The following is a 24,433-nucleotide window of genomic DNA, read 5'->3' as shown; positions in this document are numbered from 1 at the left end:
GTTGTATATATACACACGATTTACTATATTTGTATGATTACTTATGTGTGTGTTTAACTTAGCACGCTCACATAACGTTTACATAAAGCTTAGTGAACAGCAGCTGTAACTGAGTTATCACTAAAGTATCATTTGAATTAATGTTGTCGCGTTGACAATCAATTAAACTTTCAGCACCATCTGCTTAAAATAAAAGCATCTCTTGAGAACTACTTTTTTTATATTCAGCGTGCTTTGCACATATAGTATTCTAATTTTGATTGGAAAACGGTTGGTTGCACAGGTATAAAGGAATCGAGATAGATATAGACTTCCATATATCAAAATGATCAATATCGAAACAAAATTTTATTGAGCCATGTCCGTCCGTCCGTCTGCCCGTTAACACGATAACTTGAGTAAGTATTGAGATATCATCGCCAAATTGGGTACGCGAGCTTATCTGGACCCGGAATATATTAGTATTGAAAATGAGCGAAATCGGATGATAACCACGCCCACTTTTTATATATATAACATTTCGGAAAACAAAAAAACCTGATTATTTAGTAAATAATACACCTAGAATGTTGAAATTTGACGCATGGACTGATATGGAGACTCTTGATTAAAATTTTAAAACAAATTTTAAAATGAGCGTGGCACCGCCCACTTGTGATGAAATCAATTTTACAAATATTATTAATCATAAATAAAAAATCGTTAAACCTGTCGTAACAAAAATCGGCACAGAGGTTGCCTTTACTATAAGGAATGCATTGAGCAAAAATTTACGAAATCGATTAAGGAACACGCCCATTTTTATATAAAAGATTTTTAAAAGGGTCGTAGATGACAATAATAAGCTATATGTTAGTGAAAAGAGCTTTGTATCAATATAATTTTACTTTTTAAAATGAGTTATAACATTAAATTGGAAAACACTAAAATTTTCGAAAATGGGTGTGGCACCGCCCCTTTTATGACTAAATAATTTTCTATGCTTCGGGAGCCATAACTCGAAGAAAAATTAACGGATCGTAATAAAATGTGGCACACAAATTTTCGCTATAGTAAAAAATATTTCTAGTAAAAACTGACGGGATCGATTAAAGACCACGGCAACTTAGATGTAAAACAAGTTTAAAAGGGTCGTAGACTAGAATAATCAGCTATAACTTAGCAAAAAATAGTTTTGAATCAATGAAATTTCACTAATCCAGTTTTATTGTAAGAGGAAATGGGGAGACATTTTTTTAAATGGGCGGTGCCATGTGTTATATAGAAAAGTAATTTATCTGAAATGAAATGTGCAATTGAAGCTCACGTTGAGTACATAATGTTCGGTTACACACGAACTTAGACACCTTTACTTGTTTTAAATTATATTTCATCTATACGCTAGAGTTGCATTTGCGTTGTAAAATTTTATAATATGGTCTACACACGGTACTTCTGACCTCCGAATCAGCTGTGTACGTGTTGACTCACCTTCGAATTAAAACTCATTTTGATTTTCTAAAATATCTTCACTAACACATCGAAACTGACTCTTTATTCTGGCTCCCTGTGTGTTGACTCTATAATAATTTAAGGGAAGCATTAAAACGAGAGAAGACTTTTGGATATAAATTTAAAGGAATCTTATTTAACAAATTTACTGGGTTGAACTTCAAATATTAACTTATTAAATATATATATGTATCAAGAAATTTAGTACAGTAACGCTCTATTTTCTATTCGTAAGAAATTTTTCTAATCGTAAAAATAGTGATTTTCATCAGATCTGATACGCCTTGTTGGACTAGTAATTAAAAACAGTTGTAATTGGCTTGTCAATTAGAGCAAACATAACTGTAAGCCAAGCAAAATAGATTTTAATTGACAAAATTTGAGCGCTCTTAAATGTGTGGGTTTTTATATTTTTGGCATGATTGGAGCGGGTGTTTATTTTTAAAAAGTTTTGCATTTGAACAAAAAAAAAAATGTTACCAGTTTTATGTAGTCTTTAACAATTTTATAAAACTCTAGACGTTCAAATATCTCATAAGGGATAGAAAGAAAGTAGTCTTTTAAGGCCCCGAAAAGGTCTTTTGATGACTAAAGAGATGAAAGTTTGGTTAAACATAAGTACATTAAAAAGGTATACGAACCCGAATTCGAAACTGCGCAAAAGACCATTTTTAAGCAAACTAGGTCCTAATCATACTTGAAAAAAGATTGCCTAAAGAGATCTAGTATATTTGGCCAAATTTCAATAATATAAATTAATTTTGGATAGTTTTTAACATGATTAAATTGGCTTGACTTTTATGTTTTTTACTGGCCGCCGTGGTGTGATGGTAGCGTGCTCCGCCATCCACACTGAAGATCCTGGGTTCACACGCCGGGTAAAGCAACATCAAAATTTTAGAAACAAGTTCTTTCAAATAGAAGAAAATTTTTCTAAGTGTGGTCGTTTGGCAAGCACTCCGAGTGTATTTCTGCCATGAAAAACTCTCAGTGAAAACTCTTCTGCCATGCAGATGCCGTTCGGAGTCGGCAAAAAAAATGAGGTCCCGCCCCGCCAATTTCTAGGAAAAATTCTAGAGGAGCACGATGCAAATTGGAAGAGAAGCTCGGCCTAAAATCCCCCCGGAGGTTATCGCTCCTTACATTTATTTTATTTATTTTTTTATGTTTGCATGCACGTAGCGCTCTTTTACACCACTTGTTATAGGCGTGTTTTTGATTTGATTTGCTTTCGAAAAGTTATCGATTAATTACCATAAAATTATTGAAGTGTTATCAATTTTTTATCGGCGTGTTACCGAATTATTGTCATATTTCTTTAACGGAATGTGATAAGTATAATTTACATTGGTTTCTATGAAGCTGATATATCTAAAACTTTATTTTAAAATCGACGACACATCAGTAACCCGGTTATAATAAGCAGATAAAAAACCCTATACCTTCACGATAATAATTCCTTGTCGCCAAGAAACCGTCGTGGCTCTTGCGAAAAATGTAAAAACTATTTTTTTTAGAGTTGCCTCAGTCGTGATTTAACTTCAACTCCTAGGTGAAGTCTGGCTAGCTTAAAAGCAGTATTTTTCTCGACGTACACATTTTTTTTGCTAACAAATCGAGGTTCACGAGTACTTGGTGCTCATGCGTTTTTTTTTTAGTGAAAACTAGGAATTTAATATTTTGGGAATACACGCGTATACGTAATTTTATAGCGGTTTTATGGCTGTATGTTTGAGGCTTTTTATGTATCTAAGTACATCTTCAGGCTTCTTACTCCATATCACATAGGGACTAAGAGTCACACCACCTAGATGGGAGAGTATCTGCCTTGCCAGAGCGATGCACTGGCAGAGAATGTGAAATAGCGTTTCATCCTCCAGCTCACAGAAATTACAAATTAAATATATGTGACGCTACTCGAGAAAAATCCCGTAACTCGAAAAAACAAACATTTTATTTTGTCAACTTATGGAAAACAAAAGTTCTTTCGCGAAGTTGCCAAAAACCGAAGATCGATAGCTTTACTACCTTTTGAGTTAAGAGCAACCGAAGTGGACAGTATTGGTGCCGTATGCTGGCATTCATGTAAAAGCTAGCGCCTTTTCTCGTGGAGCGATACATGTATGTTTACTAAGCTTGTGGAATGCGCCTTAGGCACCAGCTCACTTCCGGCTACAAACTCAATATTGATTTCCTTAATAAATGCAGTTAAGGTTTTCAGTTTCTGTTTAAGGTTTCTCATTGTTTTTGTTAAGGTGTTTGCAAAAGTTTCGATTAAGGTGCGAAATCCGGCTTTAGTAACATAAAAGCCCAGACTTAAGACAACCACTTGTTTTTGGTCACGATACCAAATAAGACACCAATCCAAGTTTCACTTTTGTTTCCAATACTAACTTGTTTCAGACTATTCGCTTTCGATTTCAGGTTCTCTTTTGATACTCTTCCAGTTAAGGTTTCGGTTCCAGCTGCTCCTCGACTCACGTTTGAATATTGTCATGAGTTTCCGTTCTATTTTGATTTATGCTTAGTTTTTGTTTTATGTCTCAATCTATTGATGTATATGTTTCGATCAGTGATATTTCACTACGGTTTCCACTTTGATTAGGGCCCATTTTTTTTTTTTTATTCTGTGTTTAAGTTCAGGATTTTGTTTCCGAAGCTGTTTTCCATTGAGGTCGTTCGTTGGTTCCGTTGACAAATTCCGTTTTTCGATTTCTGTCTTATATTTTTCTAATTTAATATAATAATAATTTAATATTATAGTATACAGTGCCAAGTATTGATTATATCTTCAGTAAGAATTGTGTTTGAGTGTTTTTGACCGGTTTCTGGATCGCCCTTATTTGCGCTGGCAAATTTGATTTATGTTCCGGTTATTGTTTCAGGTTACCTTATTGCGTTTCAAGTTTCAGATCTTCTTTTAGAACCGTTTCAAGTTTCTGTCGCTGGTCCCAGTGTGAGTATCTCTTTTGGATATCATCTTGGTAACGATTCCGGTACAGGTATAATTCGGGTAAAAATTCCGTCTCCATTATCAGTGGTTACGTAATCGGCTTCCATTTGAATTTCATTTAGGGTATTATTTCTTTATCCTTCCTAATCTCCGTTCCGGTTGTCTTTCTTACTCGGCCTCGCTCTAGGTTGCATGTTTTATTTTCGTACTGCTTTAGCTTCGGGCGTTAGTTGCGGCTTCGATTTGGACCTATTTTCCTTTGTATGTTCCGGTTTCACCTATCGATTCTTCTGTTTTTCTTTTCACAGTATGTTGTGATTCATATTTGGTTGTTCTTGTGTGGTTCCGCTTCTTTTTTGTACATTTCTGATTTTCGTTGTATCTTTTTCTGTGTTTCAGTTCAGGTGTTTCGGTGTTTATTTCGCTTCTCAGATGCTTCTGTTTTCGATTCGCTTTGGTTTCCGTTTCTATTCATGCATCGCTTTCGTTGTCCAATTTTATTTGCCGTTTCGTTTCATTTTAATTTTTTATTGGTGTTTCAGTTCCAGTTTTGATTTTTGTGTCGTTTAACGTTTAGTTTTAGTTATGTAGTTGGGATCCGAGTTCGAAACATGTTTTGTTTTCGTTAGGTGACCTGGTTCTGTTTTTGGATTTCGCTCCCATTTTTGGTTTTCGAACTCTCTTTTGGTTAAAATTTGGCGTCACCTTTGTTTTCCGAAACTTTTGTTTTCTCTCCCATCTCGCTTTGTATTTGGTCTTCATTGTGTCTTCTCTCCGTTCCATTATTCCATTGTTCTTCGTTTTATGTTTCAGCTCTGAGTTTGGTTTTGATTTTCGGTAAGGTTTTTTTTTATGGCATCAACCATATTTTAACATCTTTAATAAAGATGGAAGAAAACATTAAAGGCAAAACAAACAAGTAAGGAAGGTTAAGTTCGGGTGTAACCGAACATTACATACTCAGTTGAGAGCTATGGTGACAACATAAGGGAAAATAACCATGTAGGAAAATGAACCGAGGGAAACCCTGGAATGTGTTTGTATGACATGTGTATCAAACGAAAGGCATTAAAGAGTATTTTATGAGGGAGTGGGCCATAGTTCTATAGGTGGACGCCATTTAGGGATATAGCCATAAAGGTGGATCAGGGTTGACTCTAGAATGCGTTTGTACGATATGTGTATCAAATGAAAGGTATTAATGAGTATTTTAAAAGGGCGTGGACCTAAGTTCTATAGATGGACGCCTTTTCGAGATATCGCCGTAAAGATGGACCAGGGGTGACTCTAGAATGCGTTTGTACGATATGGGTATCAAATGAAAGGTGTTAATGAGCATTTTAAAAGGGAGTAACCCTTAGTTCCATAGGTGGATGCCGTTTCGAGATATCGCCATAAAGGTGGACCAGGGGTGACCCTAGAATTTGTTTGCATAATATGGGCATCAAACGAAAGGTGTAAATGAATATTTTAAAAGGGAGTGGGCCTTAGTTCTATAGGTGGACGCCATTTCGAGATATCGCCATAAAGGTGGGCCAGGGGTGACTCTAGAATTCGTTTGTGCAATATGGGTATCAAACGAAAGGAGTTAATGAGTATTTTAAGAGGGAGTGGGCCTTAGTTATATAGGTGGACGCATTTTCGAGGTATCGCAATAAAGGTGGACCAGGGGTGACTCTAGACTTTGTTGGTACGATATGGGTATCAAATGAAAGGTGTTAATGAGTATTTTTAAAAGGGAGTGGGCCTTCGTTTTATAGGTGTCCGCCTTTTCGAGATATCGCCATAAAAGTGGACCAGGGGTGACTTTAGAATTTGTTTGTGCAATATGGATATCAAACGAAAAGAGTTAATGATTATTTTAAAAGGGCGTGGGGCTTAGTTCTATAGGTGGACCCCTTTTCGAGATATCGCCATAAAGGTGGACCAGGGGTGACTCTAGAATTCGTTTGTGCAATATTGGTATCAAACGAAAGGAGCTAATGAGTATTTTAAGAGGGAGTGGGCCTTAGTTCTATAGGTGGACGCCTTTTCGAGATATCGCCATAAAGATGGACCTGGTGTGAGTCTAGAATGCGTTTGTGCGATATGGGTATCAAATGAAAGGTGTTAATGAGTATTTTAAAATGGAGTAATCCTTAGTTCCATAGGTGGACGCCGTTCGAGATATCGCCATAAAGGTGGGCCAGGGGTGACTTTAGAATTCGTTTGTGCAATATTGGTATCAAACGAAAGGAGTTAATGAGTATTTTAAGAGGGAGTGGGCCTTTCTGGACCAGGGGTGACTCTAGACTTTGTTTGTACGATATGGGTATCAAATGAAAGGTGTTAATGAGTATTTTTAAAAGGGAGTGGGCCTTCGTCCTATAGGTGTTCGCCTTTTCGAAATATCGCCATAAAGGTGGACCAGGGGTGACTCTAGAATGAGTTTGTACGATATGGGTATCAAATTAAAGGTACTAATGAGAGTTTTAAAAGGGAGTGGTGGTAGTTGTATATGTGAAGGCGTTTTCCAGATATCGACCAAAATGTGGACCAGGGTGACCCAGAACATCATCTGTTGGATACCGCTAATTTATTTATATATGTAATATCTGCCAAGATTTTAAGGGTTTTTTATTTCGCCCTGCAGAACTTTTTCATTTTCTTCTACTTAATATGGTAAGTGTCACAACCATTTTGTAAAGTTTTTTCTAAAGTTATATTTCGCGTCAACAAACCAATGCAATTACCATGTTTCATCCCTTTTTTCGTATTTGGTATAGAATTATGGCATTTTTTCATTTTTCGTAATTTTCGATATCGAAAAAGTGGGCGTGGTCATAGTCGGATTTCGTTCATTTTTCATACCAAGACAAAGTGAGTTCAGATAAGTACGTGAACTGAGTTTAATAAAGATATATCGATTTTTGCTCAAGTTATCGTGTTAACGGCCATGCGGAAGGACAGACGGACGACTGTGTATAAAAACTGGGCGTGACATCAACCGATTTCGCCCATTTTCACAGAAAACAGTTATCGCCATAAGATCTATGCTCCTACTAAATTTCAAAAGGATTGGTTAATTTTTGTTCGACTTATGGCGTTAAAAGTATCCTAGACAAATTAAATGAAAAAGGGCGGAGCCACGCCCATTTTTAAATTTTCTTTTATTTTTGTGTTTTGTTGCACCATATCATTACTGGAGTTGAATCTTGACATAATTTACTTATATACTGTAAAGATATTAAATTTTTTGTTAAAATTTTACTTAAAAAAAAATTTTTTTTTTAAAAGTGGGCGTGGTCCTTCTCCGATTTTGCTAATTTTGATTAAGCGTACATATAGTAATAAGAGTAACGTTCCTGCAAAATTTCATCATGATATCTTCAACGGCTGCCAAATTACAGCATGCAAAATTTTAAATTACCTTCTTTTAAAAGTGGGCGGTGCCACGCCCATTGTCCAAAATTTTACTAATTTTCTATTTTGCGTCATAAGCTCAACTCATCTACCAAGTTTCGTCGCTTTATCGGTCTTTTGTAATGAATTATCGCACTTTTTCGGTTTTTCGAAATTTTCGATATCGAAAAAGTGGGCGTGGTTATAGTCCGATATCGTTCATTTTAAATAGCGATCTGAGATGAGTGCTCAGGAACCTACATACCAAATTTCATCAAGATACCTCAAAATTTACTCAAGTTATCGTGTTAACGGACGAACGGACGGACGGACATGGCTCAATCAAATTTTTTTTCGATCCTGATTATTTTGATATATGGAAGTCTATATCTATCTCGATTCCTTTAAATATGTACTGTAGATTTATCTACTTTATTTAAGTATACTTTATTTTTGTATTTTAGTTTTTGAATTACTTTATTTTTGAATATTATTTCATAAAGAAAATTTTAATGTCACTTTTTTTATAAATTTTCAATGTTAATATTAATATTTTAAAATAAAAATAATTAAAATTTTAAAAAATATATAGTTGTATTATCAACTATAATATGGCGATCCCGCTCCGAATCATAAGGGTACTATAAAATTCAATACATTTTCTGCAAACTGGCCGGTTTGTCAATATGGACAATTACTCCGTTTATGTAATTACAAGTGCACTCAAAAAGATTTCTACGTAAAATACCTAATGAAATTTTAGACGCTCTAATTATTTACATCACTGCCGAAATACGCTCAACGTTTATTAGTTTTACTCTTTGGTACATTCGATTTTATTACCACCAATGCAACACAAACCAGTACGTGCATGACCAGCGAGGCGCTAGGCATTTAAGTTGCAGCGAGTTTCTTTCAGTCATACGTCAGTGATAGCAAAACGACACATATAAAAATTTACTTAAATTCAAAATTATCACAAAATTATGAAGCAGATTGCTGATAAATTTCTACACATAATTTATTTGGACACGAAAATTATGAATATTATACAGGATTTACTGGATGTATACTAAAAGTACAAAATAAATTGATATGCAATTTTCAATATCCACCTCCACCATGTTGCAAATTAACTCAACAAAAATATACACTTCAACACTCTCTGAAGACTAAGAAGACATAGTTGCAGTGTCAATGTGAGTAATGAAGTTTACCATCTATCTACCTTCAACATTTGTTATTTAAATCCTTCGTTGAACCAATATACAAACAAAATAATCAAATTATATATGTATACAAAAAAGAGTTAAAATATTCAAAATTACAGTTATATTAAATATATTTTAATTATATACACTCTCTCTCCAGTTTATAATCAAAAAATATATGTCATTAACACATGTAAGTAAATTTACAACAACAGACATATAAACTCAAATTCATATTTAGTCAATCACATTTCCAATTCAAAACAACAAACAACTTTAAATTTTTAAAATAAAACTAATTAGTACAATCAATTTTAAAAAATCTCAAAAGATTTCTTAAAATTATTTTTATTGACATATATCAACTATTTCATATTGAAATTAGAATCATATTAAAAACTCAATATTATACTCATTAACATGACACGAATCAATAACAATTTCATACCACCCTCAAACGAATAAAGGAATCAACTTTTCATTCCTCATCAACAACTTGGACATACATTATGCAGAGTACAATTACATATATATTGAACGTATATTCTGCGTAATACAAGTTTTTAATTTTTGAGTAATTGTGCACACAAAGTTGCCATCTATTATCATTCAACCTCATTCAAGGTTCTTCAAATACATCATTATAATTGACAATATTTACCAAACAACTATTAAGTTATTTTTAACCTCAACAACAACAACAACGACACCTAAAAATAAGCTATCAAGTACATCGAATCATCAAAAGATTGGGTACTTACATCAATACTAACATACACTTTTAACGCAATTAACTCATAATTCAATTTTTTTTTTTTTTTTTTTTTTCAAACTATAACACAAAATTCTTACAGTATTTAATATACACTGTAAATTAACATTAAAAATTTAATTTTTCTTTTCACTGGAGGGGGAGTAAATGTAGCGTTATCTACTTTATTTAAATATACTTTATTTTTGTACTTTAGTTTTTGAATTACTTTATTTTTGAATATTATTTCATAAAGAAAATTTTAATGTCACTGTTTTTATAAATTTTCAATGTTAATATTAATATTTTAAAATAAAAATAATTAAAATTTTAAAAAATATATAGTTGTATTATCAACTATATGTACAACCAACCGTTGTCCAATCAAACTTAATATACTCTGTGAGCTCTGCTGAACTGAGTATAAAAACACATTTTAGTTAAGAGACTGCCACGAAAAATTGTAACAGACATGAAGTAAGAAAATATTTAGCATTGAAAAAAGGGTCCAGTAAAAGTTCTTAACAAAAAGATTACACAACAGATTGCAACAAAAATAAGTTCACTTGGTTGAAAAAGGTCTTAGTTGAAGGATGTATATTTACCATGTTATTGAATGAATATAATGGAGATGGACACTACACTGCGTATACGTAATATTATTTGTTTTGCAACCCCATTACACAGCATATTGCCAAAGGAGATTAACAACAAACAAAACAGACAAAAAGTAAGCAAATATAATTACTTTATATAAAAGTTATCAAGTGTACGTTTAAATTACTAATTAGATTGTGCCCAAGCGTTTTCATTCGTATTTGTGTATGTATGTATGTATATATATATACACTCTATTTGTGCATATAATTAATCATTAACTTATTCATGATGTGTATGCAGATTAGACTGCCACACACACTTTAGTCTTATTTTAAGGTTTGCGTTTGGTGAAGCATTTGTTAAATGAGTTTATATACATACACTAGAAGACCCGGCAGACGTTGTCCTGCCCTAAATTTGGCCTATCTGCATACATTTTAATAAGCTTTTTCCGTCTGACTCTGCCCTTTCCCCTCTTCATTTTTTCCTAATCCCTTTATTCACTCCTCCCTCCGTCTTTTTCGCTTCATCTATCTCCATCTTAGTTTCATTCTATATCTTTCTCAACCTCTCTCTTTTCTCTTCTCTCAATTCCTTCTCATTCTTCTGCATCCCTTACTGCCTGTCCCAAAGGGTGGTATGTATTTTATTCCAGTCCCAGTCCCACTCCGAGTCTCAGTCCCAGTCCTAGTCCTAATACCAGTCCCAGTACGTCTCTGCATAATATATTACTCTGTACTAAAGCACCATTCAAAAGTTTTCATTTGATATCCATATTGTATAAACACATTCAAGGGGTACTCGGGTCGACATTTCGGCCTATATCTCGAGACCCTGTACGTCGTTCGCAACCAAATCTATGTAGTAATCACCGCGTGAGGTTTACGCAACCTGTGTGAAAGTTTGAACAAAATCGACCGACGCATCTCTTCACCGGCGACCAACTAATAAAAATTTTAGCCTTTCTTTTTATATATATAGATTTTTATTTTTCACACTTCACTATAATATTAAAACGAAATGCAGATTTTCGTTGCTTTTGAAATTAGGCTTAAAAATTGCACATGGAACAATTAAAGAAATCGCGGGCCCCTCAGAAACCCCCCCCCCCCCCCTCTTGGCGGGCCTGGTACTATACTTGATAGCATTTGATATAATATTTTTTATTGATAACCAGGTTGTTTAATTAAACACCAAGCAATTACACGGAAGTATATCCGCACCACCTTAAAATATGAGTGCCACTGCATATACGTAACATTTTATTATTACGTATAAACAAATAAAAAAAATTGCAATAAAATAATATTGCGACTATAAACTTAGATATAACCTATCCTATCTTTCAAGTTGGATCAAACCACATACGGGGTGCAAAACAAATTCAAAATAGGTTCAGCAGTTTAGGAGTCCATCGCGGCCAAAAATAAAATATATTATGATATTCTGCCGCAACTCAACTAGAAAAAGGCAGGGACTGAAATTGTTATTCCTTTTATAATATAATTCCTTGCAAAACTATTAATTTTGGACTTTAAATATATTTGGATCAAGATAAAAGTTATTTTCGGAATTTTGTTTTTTGAGTCGGATAGAACTAGTTATACTCGGAATTTTAAAAATAACAGTCCGAAAATAAAAGTTAAATCCCAAATTTTATTTTTTAAAGCCAAAATACGATAAATAAGAAACGGCTTTTCAGAAATAAATTTTTTTTTTTAATTCGGATAAGCCGTTTCTTTGTTATCAAGCGGGACTTTTATTATGGCCTTAAAAAATAAAATTTAACTTTTTTTCCGGACTTTTATTTTAAAAGTCCGAGTTTAACTAGTTCTATCGGACTCAAAAAATAAAAATACAAATTTACTTCTATATGTGGACTTTTATGAACAAAGTTCGAAAAATAAAAAGGATGCATGATTCGACATTATATTGCTATAGAGGGATACCTGGGAACTCAGTACTGTTTCGACTCCGAAAAAAAAAAAATTTTATTTTCCGTCCCTTGAAAAAGGTTGACGGCAATGATTTCAGACAATTCTTCCACATAAAGTTTAAGAGTTTTTGCATCCAGTTGATTTTGACAGCAAAAAAACTTTAAATCAGTTGTTCAAATTTATTTCAGTTAATCTCGGTTTTTCTTGAACCACCGTAGTGTGCATACGTATTATACGTTTTGCTCCGCTTTTTCATTTGCACATTCTTGACTATAATTCATTGATAAATTGCCATTTATCGCTAGTCACGCAGATACTCTTACCAAGAGAAGGGACCAGAGAACAACAGTAACGGCATTATCACATCCCTGGGTTATTTGTTATTGTCCATTGGACTGTCATTTTATTATTTATTTTTATTTCTTATTTTATATATGTGCAGCTTTGAGCTCTACCCAAAAACAATAATTGTAAAATATCTTAATCTTGATAGATTTTCTGGGACCCATGATGTGTGCAGCGGCGCTGGTGGTGTAGTGGAAGTGTGCTCTGCCTACCACACAGAAGATCCTTGGTTCACGACGCGGGCAAAGCATTATCAAAATTTTATAAACAAGTTCTTTCAATAATATGAAAGCTTTTATAACCGGGGTCGACCCTCGGCAGTGATCTGGCAAACACTCGTAGTGTAATTTTGAAAAGCTTCTCAAAGAGAACTCATCTGCCTTACAGATATCCCTTCGCAGTCGAAATAAAATATATTGTTCTGTCCCGCCAACTTGTGGGAAAAATTAGAAAGTAGCATTATGCAAATTGGAAAAGAAGTCGGTCTTAGATCTCCTCGGAGGTTATTGCGCCTTGAATTTATACAACTATGACCGTATGGTCTGCGCTTAACCTGCGCCGAGGCATTGAGTATCATTGCAGTTCTTAACGCCATGGATTTCGCCACAAGGCATAAAGGTGAAACGTGTAGAGTGGCATATAATGCAGCCGTCTTGTAGGGGCTTTCGTTATTCCAAGCATACGCCTACATCTCCTTTTTAGGTACAATTTTTTTTTTGAGTGGTCGTAAACCAGACAATGGCTCCATAGTACAGGAGAAGCTCTATAACCACTGTAAACATCCAGTGAGAGAGAGAGGTACACGCATTTATTACATGCATAAAGTGCCGTGGTTGTTGTTGCTGTAGCAATAAAAGCACTCCCCGAAGATATGAAAAGTGTAATCGATTTATCATATTTTAACCGATGTAGATCCAGTAAGTTCTAGTAACAAGTACCATTAAAGTACAAGCCCTGCCATCTCGAGAACAATTTGGTATAATCACAATGAAACTTCTATGATATTCCGTCCCCCGTCACCTACTACCGAGTTAAACTTGTCGTGTCAACCGACTTGTTTTTGGTGTACGGATGATGTGTTTGGAGAACAGTTCTTTATCCACATTTGTTTTTATTTTCACAATTACCAGCCTCTCAAAATTTGTAACCAGAAATGATATTTAGCTAGCTGGTATGTAGTCTTTGGGACATATATGTCTAATATTCCCCACTCTTGGTAAGAGAACGAAAGATTTGGGTACATAATTATGAACTTGTTTAATATTGGTGTAAGCCTGTCCCCGATCGCTCTACTCGATATTGGAAGCATGGCAGGGAATACACCATCTCAAACCGGTGACTAAATCTTAGAAAAATGTGCTTCACCCACTCGATCTTGGCATCAGTCACCAATCCTGGTACTACCCGCTCCGTGATCGAAGTGAAAGTATTGTCTGCTGGCATTTCTCCAACACGAAGCAATTTAAAGGATTCTTCAACATTATGTGACCATTCCGCTATATTATTTTTTGGACGATATTATTTTGCTATGTTCTTCCTCAATCACGCTGCTTCGTGAGAGCACTCGATATCCGCAAAAAAAAAATGCCATGAAGCTCTTTTTGTTCTGCGGATTTCGCGCTTGTAGATGCTTACCATAGCACTATTTTCATACATGCAGGCTTCATATCCACGACCTTTTCCGACTTTAACATTTATTTCTCCTACCCTCTATGAAGACTCAGCTTCTTGCTCCTCCATGGCAGCGTTGCTCTTCCTCTGAATTGTCTTAGGGGACAAGCTCTGTTGTTCGCAGTCGTTAGCGTTTTTGAGAGAAAAGTGTTAGATTTTTACATTTCTTCTATAGTGGCAACCCTTTGGGTTGTCACATTACGGCTTTTCCAAGTTTATCGATATTGGTCCTGTCTAAAGGTGAATTTGTGTGCCTAAAGGTGATACTGACCTCATTTACATTTCAACTGAAATTATTCTTGATATTTAAAATCTTTTGAATTTATGCAAGTTTGCTTTCAACTTTATTTTACTTTTACCAATAAAACGTGTGCTTATTAAGACTCATTAATAACAAGCAGAACTAAGGCTTTTCGCAAATATTAATATTTATTTTTTTTTTTTTTTTTGCTATATGTCCTATTCTGCTTTCAGCTTACGTTGGAGTGAGACAAAAACGACCATACAATCTTTGTGCAAAAAGCAACATATAAAATTCAAATTGAGTTTGTGAGGTAAGTGGTGGACCATACAATTTATTCATATAATATTTTATCCACTGCCTCTACCCGTAGCTTTCTTCTTCTACGTTCTATGTAATTCATTTATATGCGAAACACATAGAATTCTGTTTTCTCTGAAGTACACCAAATTGACCGACTCTTTGTTGAATTGCCACAATTTCCATGTAAAAACGTATGCTCTTACTTTTCTGTGTGAGTGTGTGTGTATTTTTGCGTGGTAAATTCAATTTTACGATTGCATATTTAAAATTTTGCATATACACACACATATGCAAATTTATTGCACACACAAGCGCATTTAAGCTTGCCTATAAACACATTAGTGCCTCAATATGCTAAACTGGTGAATATGTATGTATGTATGTTAAGCATCCAAGTGTTTGTATGTGTTCATGTGGGTGCTTAAGTGTTAGCAATAAATAAGCATATGCTTACATTTAAATGCAATGGAGGATTTTTTCAAGTACTCGTAGATAAATATGGCCCTTTAACATCATTTCATTACATTTGGTCATTCTTATTTTAATGACGAACATATGATAATGAAATGGCCAGTCATATGTTTCAGTAAAATATGAATTGAAATAAAGTCAAAATAATATATACATGTGTAGAAATTAATTAGGTATTTATGTATGTATGCAGGTATTCACATTTGTATGCATGTACACAACAGCTTAATGTTGTGGCATTGAAATGACCAATAAATAGAAATTCTAGTGTGATAAAAGTGCATAACAACAATGAGTTTACGAAAAGTACTTACCAGCTCTTGTGACGCAAATATGTGCTTACGTACACATAAATATACAGTGGTTCACAGACAATCATAGATGAAGTACCACCTTAGGCTCTACAGACATTGAAAAGAAACTCTAAGAGACACTGTAACATAAATGAGGTTTCAGCAAAGACCATTTCTTTAATGCGTTACTGGAAAAGCCAACTCTTGCAGCCAAACTAAACCGCAATGCAGAAAACTATTATAATATCATAAAATTTGAAACAAGGAAGAATTTTCTCTCAATAATGATTGGCCTGTGTCATGGAAAGCAATTACCAAAATCGGCGCCTTGAAATGATAGCGATGATAAAAACTTGCAAATAATAACTTAAGTTAATTATAGATACAAGCTACAGCTGAAATCAAACAATCTAGAACAAAAAAAAAAAAGTTATTTCGTTGTATCTTTGAAACGGAGGGCGGTTTTGCTACAAGTTTTGTGAGCTAACTGTCGTGGGAATTGGGAGCACCGTGGTATGCCCTCTGTTTCTCTAGCTGCTTCTCCCAACTACGTGGAGATCTCCCCTATCACATGACCTAACTATTGAAGATGATCCTATTACTATTTTCATACCTGCGTAATGCTCATACAGTCTATGACATACCTTCTTCGATTTTCGCCATCGACATCACGCATGGGATCATAAGTAAATCTTCAAGAGAACTTTTCTCTCGAACACTTCAAAGATTATCACACCTTCTCTCGACAGCGTTCGTGATTGAGATCGACATATATATTAGAGCAGATGTGATGAGAGGCTAGTGGAGTGTGATTTTTTCGTCCATAGAGGACGTTACTAATCAATTGTCAACTCAGTCAAAAATGGCACTAGCTGACCAAGAATTATTTTCCGTTTGATATATAAGCTGACATTGGTTTTGCTGTTTATTAAGTTAGTGTAACAGTAGAGCTTAGAATTGTTGAAAAAGTTATTTTTCGCATGATTTCATACGCTCAGATATATTAACCGATCCTGAAATTTCGTCTTTATCCGTTTAATAAATTCGCTGTTTTTATGCATTGTCTCATTTTCAAAATAAGTTTCCCTTGAACTCTTTTCTTTCTCTCATTCTCATTATTTTTCTTCCTCCCGCATATAGTTTCCTTACTTTCCTTTTGACCTTAACCCGACCTTTTACGCACTATCTTCTTCCTTCACGTTTACACACCTAATACCCTGTTCACTCCTACTTTCCCTATTAATTCAACTACCACTTCTACCTCTACTTCCAATTCCACCGCTACTGCAACTGCCACTACCACTGCTATTCCCACCCCCTTTCCACCTTCAATTAAATTCCTACCCCTAATTCCACTCCCACTCCTTATTCCTAACTCCCAATTCTATCAAAACTGATACTTTCACTCCCACAACTAAACTAACTTGAACTTCTGCTCCCACTCCCATGCAATTTTAAGATAAAAACAATTTTTAAAATGCAAAACAAAATTTGTATTAACAAAATTAGAAATGAAGGGTATTCTAACGGAAAACACTGCCTTCTGGCAACACCTGCTTTTAACTTAGGCCTTTTTAGTGATAGCAGATATAACAAGTAAGGAAGGCTAAGTTCGGGTGTAACCGAACATTACATACTCAGTTCAGAGCTGTGGATACAAAGTAAGGGAAAATCACCATGTTGTAAAAAGAACCTAGGGTAACCCTGGCATGCGCTTGTATGACATGTGTATCAAATGGAGGGTATTAAAGAGTATTTTAAGAGGGCGTGGGCCTTAGTTCTATATGTGGATGCCTTTTCGAGATATCGCCATAAAGGTGGACCAGTGGTGACTCTAGAATTTGTTTGTACTGTATGGGTATCAAATGAAAGATATTAATGAGTATTTTAAAAGGGAGTGGGCCTTAGTTCTATAGGTGGACGCCTTTTCGGAATATCGTTATAAAAGTGGACCAGGGTTGACTCTAGAATGCGTTTGTACAATATGGGTATCAAACGAAAGGTGTTAATAAGTGTTTTAAAAGGGAGTGGGCCTTAGTTCTATGGGTGGACGCCTTTTCGGGATATCGCCATAAACGTGGACCAGGGGTGACTCTAGAATGCGTTTATGGGTATCAAATGAAAGGTGTTAATGGGTATTTTAAAAGGGAGTGGGCCTTAGTTCTATAGGTGGACGCCTTTTCGAGATATCGACCAAAATGTGGACCAGGGTGATCCAGAACATCATCTGTCGGGTACCGTTAATTTATTTATATATGTAATACCACGAACAGAATTCCTTCCCAGATTCCAAGGGCTTTTGATTTCGTCCTGCAAAACTTTTTCATTTTCTTCTACTTAATATGGTAGGTGTCACACCCATTTTACCAAGTTTTTTTCTAAATTTATATTTTACGTCAATAGGCCAATACAATTACCATGTTTCATCCCTTTTTTCGTATTTGTTATATAATTATAGCATTTTTTTCATTTTTCGTAATTTTCGATATCGAAAAAGTGGGCGTGGTCATAGTCGGATTTCGGACATTTTTTACACCAATACAAAGTAAGTTCAGATAAGTACGTGAACTGAGTTTAGTAAAGATATATCGATTTTTGCTCAAGTTATTCTGTTAACGGCCGAGCGGAAGGACAGACGGTCGACTGTGTATAAAAACTGGGCGTGGCTTAAACCGATTTCACCCTTTTTCACATAAAACAGTTATCGTCCTGGATTCTAAGCCTCTACCAAATTTCACAAGGATTGGTAAATTTTTGTTAGACTTATGGCATTAAAAGTATCTTAGACAAATTAAATGAAAAAGGGCGGAGCCACGCCCATTTTGAAATTTTCTTTTATTTTTGTATTTTGTTGTACATTTTATCATTGTAGTTGAATGTTGACATAATTTTCTTATATACTGTAAAGATATTAACTTTTCCTTTAAAATTTGAATTAAAAAAAATTTTTTTTTTAAAAAGTGGGCGTGGTCGTTCTCCGATTTTGCTAATTTTTATTAAGCAGACATATAGTAATAAGAGTAACATTCCTGCCAAATTTCATCATGATATATTCAACGACTGCCAAATCACAGCTTGCAAAACTTCTAAATTACCTTCTTTTAAAAGTGGGCGGTGCCACGCCCATTGTCCAAAATTTTACTAGTTTTCTATTCTGCGTCATAAGTTCAACTCACGTACCATCGCTTAATCCGTATTTGGTAATGAATTATCGCACTTTTTGTGAAATTTTCGATATCGAAAAAGTGGGCGTGGTTATTGTCCGATATCGTTCATTTTAAATAGCGATCTGAGATGAGTGTCCAGGAACCTACATGCCAAATTTCATTAATATACCTCAAAATTTACTCAAGTTATCGTGTTAACGGGCAGACGGACGGACGGACATGTCTCAATCGAATTTTTTTTCGATACTGATGATTTTGATATATGGAAGTCTATATCTATCTCGATTCCTTTATACCTGTACAATCAACCGTTATCCAATCAAAGTTAATATACTCTGTGAGCTCTGCTCAACTGAGTATAAAAAGTACGGATAGTAGTCATACCTTGCGCTCGTAGAGCTAAGACTCCAGCTATAAGGAGTGGCACAGCTTTCAAATCTACAAACAGTAAGTAGCATAGGTCGTTGAAAGCTGCTAGTGTTTGCCAATTTTATAACATAGGTTTTGGTTTCTGAAAGGGTTTTTGTATTTGTGTTGGGATTGTCGAGCAAACTTTTGGTAGCACTAAATATTCATTCAGGCTATTTGTTCCAAATGTATCAGCCAGTATAACCTGTGTTAATATAAAAATATATTTGAAAAATTACAGCATTCAATTGGATTGTGATCCATTGTGCGCACTTAACTGACAAAAGGCCAAGAGCACGCCATTATATGTATGTAGTGCTGGATGTAGAATGACGCACTTTTCATTTATACTATTACCAACTTTACTTATCAGGTATATAATATAGCAATCTTAGATTTTGAACTTACGTTTTTTTTGAATAGAGAATTCAGGCAGCTTATCTTTTTTTAGATCGTTTTACATATTCATAGAGATCGCCAAATTTTGAAAACGGAATTATAATGGAAATACTTAACCTTCATCTGCTCTTAAAAAAAACTTACGTTTCTGACGTTCCTGCGTTGTTTTCGACGCATATGTAGTTATTCAAATTTTTTAACATATAAAATGAATTTAAGTACGCAATAACTTTTGCAAAATTGTGATTTTTTTATTTATTTTACAAAAAGTAGTCATTTTTATTTTAAAGAATTATTAGGCAAGCTTATTTTCCATACATTTAATGCATATTTTCCTATTATGAACGGTCTTGCATGCCCCTTTTTTACGGAAGCAGCAAATGGTAGTGTGCATATTATTTTTGGAAGCTTCATTTTTTTCCCAGCACATCAAGCACCTTTGTCTGCCTTTTATTTGTTGTGGAACACTTTTTGCTCCAGTAGCTTGTTTAGATGTAACATATTTAGATGAGGAAGCAGTTTCAACTAAATTTGCTGCTGAACTGGTTCTCGGCTTTACAGTTCTATTTTCCATATATGGTGTGGCTAGCAATAATCCTAGTTCCTTTAGAAAATTCCTTCGAATAGTTGTTTTCTAGGTGCGCTGCCAATCAGGATTAATTTCATTGAAAATTATGAATGCGTTCAAATCAGATATGTCTATTATATTGGCAAACACAGCCATGGGTCATCGATTAGTTTTCCTTTTGCAACTATAGCATGAAAGCATTTTATCAACTGTATCGGCTCCTCCTGTTTTAAAAGAAAAACAATCTTGAGTCATCAAGACAAAAAAAAACACATAAATAAGTTTACCATACACGGACCTTTTGTTTTATTATAGTAGTTTATAATAGATGGTAGCCTTTTAGTCCCGTCTTGGACTTCGATAGAGTTGTGCAAAGTACTTTGTAAAATTGTACATTTATTTTTCCTCCCAATGTAAGAAACAAGTGCAGTATTATTTGTGAATGCGAATGTTGACTTGAACAATGGTAGGTTTTTGCATTTTAGGAGAATTGGAGGGATCGATGTCTTATTTTTTCTCATATTTCCCACCATTGTAATACCTCTTGCTAATAATTCCTGGCCGAGGCCATATGAGGAAAAAAAATTATCCATTGTCACGTTGTGACCTTTCAACCCAGAAACCATATCCAAAACATCTCGTTGACCCTGATTTTTTTCGCATGTGCTCACACCGGCTGTTTTACCCAAATATGGCTGTATTTTTCTTACGTAGCAACTTTCAGAGCAGACACACAACCAAAACTTGATTCCATATTTTTCTGGTTTGGAAGGCATATACTGCCGAAACTTGCACCGGCCTCTGAAATCTAGTAGCTGCTCATCAACAGTTACACATTCGTGTGGGTTGTAATAGTCTGCTAATAGATCTGACCATTTTTCAAATACCTGTCTGATGGGAGCAAACTTATCTCATCATCAAAACGAAGTACTTGCGTTACATATTGGAATGTATTTTTTGACATTATAGCTCTAAAAATCGGCCGACCATACTGTGCATCGAATAAATCTACCAATGATTCATTTTTAGATCTACAAATTGATTTGTAAATTTTGTTTATAACATTATTCAATAAAAAATTGTTAATACCTATACACGCCAGCTAAAATCAAAATGCCAATATACGCTTGAAGTAAAGAAGAGTCAATTTCCATGCAGTCTTCACCATGGTTAGCTCTAGTAAATGCATTTGTATGCTTTAGAATAATATTTTCCAGATTTAGTGGTAAAAAAAGGAGACACGAATCTTTTATATTGCTAACACGAGCTTTAGCATATCGAGTAACTCCAGGTAACATATTGATAATATTCTCACTTCTGAGTCTACCATTGTGCTGCTGAAAAGGTTCTGCCTGCCATATTGTTCCATCTTTCGAAAGGTACAATGGATCACCGTTTGAAGCAGTACCAATACCATCACTTCTAGTAGATCGAGTATTATTATCTTCTTCTCATTCACTACCATCCAAAAAAGTTTCACTTTCACTACCTCCTGACACATCAAGCATATAATCATCACTTATATCGGAGAGGCTGCATCTATCTTCATCACTTTGATTGATAAGAGCTCCTATTTCCTCACTCGACAAATATTTCGGTTGACACATTATTTATTTCGTGATTTTCTTTTATTTTATATAAAATTTCACAAACTAATCACAAACACCTTCTTCACTTGCAAAAATGACATCTGAAACTAACTTTCCCCCCAAAAAACATGTTTTCCCATATGCGTCGAAAACGACGCATGAGGGTTACTAATGTAACTTTTTGAATAAATCCCAAGAAAAACAAATTTTTGTATCCAAAACCAATTTGAAATATGTAAACAACTGTTATTTACAAAGTCAAGAAAAATAAATAGTTTTGAGCCAATTTTTTTCACAAAAATGCAAAAAATATATTGCTTTTGCGTCGATTTCGACGCAAAGAGCAGATGAAGGTTAAATGAACTAATGTTAATTTAATATTGTTAAATGAAGTGAATTAAAAGAATCTAAAACCTTATATTTGGAGAAAATATTCCTACAAATTGGGGGCTCAACCGGGATATTTGAACAAGGAAATAGCTGCAGGAAGACTGAATCGTACTCAGCTAGGTAATAATATATGTATGTGTTACCAGAGGTCGCAGAGCATTTTACTGGAAGATAAGCGAAGATCAAAGGCAGGAAAGGGCATTACTCAGCCGGAAAAGAGCTTCATCAGCTAAAGCAGAGCAGCAGCAGCGGTCGAAGTCGAACTGTATGTGAAGAAACACGGCAGCACGTAAAATCAAAAATGAAAACAAACTGGATTGAAGTTTAATATGAAAACGATCTTATGATTGATGAATATAGGTACAGTTAAACACGAAGAATTTCGACATAAACCTTAATTTATTAGTTTTAATACTAAAATGGTGTAAAATTGAATTCATATATAGATTTACGTTATATTGAGAAATGATAAACGAAAATTATACAGTGCTTGTGCAAACGTGATTGAAACGAAATTGTTTTGTGAAATAAAGTACCAGTTTATCAACGTCCGAAAGGATGGAATAATTGTTCCTAGTAATTCCAGCTACGCCTCCCCAATTGTGGTTGTTTCAAAGAAATATGGGGGAAAGCGCTTATGTTGTGGTTACAGGCAATTAAATAAAAAAAATAGTAAGAGTTAATTTTCCGATGGTTGTTATGGATGATGTTTTAGATAAATTGCAAGGTAGTGAAGTTTTCACAACGCTAGACTTGACAAATGGGGTTTTCCATGTTTCAGTACAACCAGAATCGAGGAAGTATACTCCATTTGTAACTAGCGATGGCCAGTACGAGTTTTGCGTGGTACCATTTGGTATTTCGAATTCCACAGCTGTATTCTGTAGATGTATAAATGCGGTGTTTCGGACGCTAATGCAAGAAGGCACATTGATTACGTATATGGATGACTTGATAATCCCGGCAAAAGACGAAAATGAAGGTATTGATAAGTTAAAGAAGGTTTTGAAGGTTAGTTTTGAACATGGATTGAAGACTAAGTGGAGGAAATGTAAATTTCTAAAACGCAAAGTAGAATTTTTAGGACATATTATAGAAAATGGTACCGTAAAAATTCCAGAAGAAAAAACCAAAGCTGTCCAGAATTTTCCATTTCCAACAGACAAGAAGTGTTTACAGAGATTTTTAGAGCTAACCTCCTACTTCAGACGGTTTATAGAAAATTTTGCTTTAATTGCCAGACCTTTATCAGACTTGTTAAGGAAAGATGTTGTTTTCAAATTAGGAGATAAATAAATATTAGCGTTTCAGGAACTGAAAGCTCATTTACAAAAGTCGCCAGTGTTACGATTATTTTCACAAAGTGCGGTAACTGAAATCCATACTGATGCCAGTGAGTACGGATGTGGAGCTATTCTGCTGCAGGAGCATTCGGACGATCAACATTTACATTAAGTACAATATATGAGTCGGAAAACAAAACCGGTAGAGGAGAATTACCCGTCATGTGAGCTTGAAATATTGGCTATAATTGAAGCTTTAAAAAAGTGGAGAATATATCTATTAGGTTTAAAATTTAAAGTTATAATGGACAGTAATGCATTTACAATGACCATTAAGAGAAAGGAAGTTCCCCTAAGGTTGCGAGATGGGCTTTGTTTCTGCAAGATTTCAATTATGTAATTGAACACAGACCGGGAACTCGAATGAAGCATGTTGACGCGTTAATTACGATGTACTGTTTAATGTTGGAGGACTCGCTAAAACACCAACTTAAGCGAGCACCATTAAAAGACGAATGGACAAAAGCAGTTCGCAAAATTTTAGGAAAAAACGTGTATGAGGACTTTTATGTGAAATATGATATCCTCTTTAAGAATCCCCAAAAACAGTTAATAGTAGTTCCAGCAGATATGGAAGAAGAGGTCATAAAAATTACACATATGCAAGGGCATTTCTCGACGAAGAAAACCCAAGACTTGTTAGAGAAGACATTTTTTATACCTCAAATTAGTGCTAAAGTAGGGCAGGTGGTGCGAAGTTGCATTGAATGTATAGTAAATGAAGCAAAGTTAGGAAGGAAAGAAGGATTTTTGAACATTATTAATAAGGAAGATAAACCGTTAGGGAAGTATCACGTTGACCATGTAGGATCACTAGAAACTACTAGCAAATTGTATAATTATATATTTGTGGCTGTAGACGCATTCAGCAAGTTTGTGCGGCTATACCCCACAAAGAATACTGGAGTGGACGCAGTAGTT

The 24,433-nt window shown here is 34.7% G+C and overlaps 1 protein-coding gene and 1 pseudogene across 7 annotated transcripts in view; both read left to right on the top strand.

The window, feature by feature from the left end:
- The window catches only part of LOC137246116 (uncharacterized), a 66,586-nt pseudogene extending 57,554 nt beyond the window's left edge, over window positions 1-9,032 (top strand).
- Window positions 1-24,433, top strand: part of dpr12 (defective proboscis extension response 12) — a 725,043-nt gene that overhangs the window by 294,929 nt on the left and 405,681 nt on the right. For 6 of the 7 annotated variants that reach the window (XM_067775740.1, XM_067775739.1, XM_067775745.1 and 3 more), the window contains one exon: window positions 14,815-14,894. The exons of the other annotated variant lie outside the window; for it this stretch is intronic. The gene's annotated coding sequence lies outside the window, so the exon portion shown is untranslated. The remainder of the gene's footprint in view (window positions 1-14,814; window positions 14,895-24,433) is intronic. 7 annotated transcript variants of the gene reach the window in all.

Source organism: Eurosta solidaginis, chromosome 3, assembly GCF_040869045.1.
Source record: "Eurosta solidaginis isolate ZX-2024a chromosome 3, ASM4086904v1, whole genome shotgun sequence".
Classification (NCBI taxonomy): domain Eukaryota; kingdom Metazoa; phylum Arthropoda; class Insecta; order Diptera; family Tephritidae; genus Eurosta; species Eurosta solidaginis.
The sequence above is the reverse complement of the archived record's forward strand: the minus strand, read 5'-3'. Positions and strand labels throughout refer to the sequence as shown.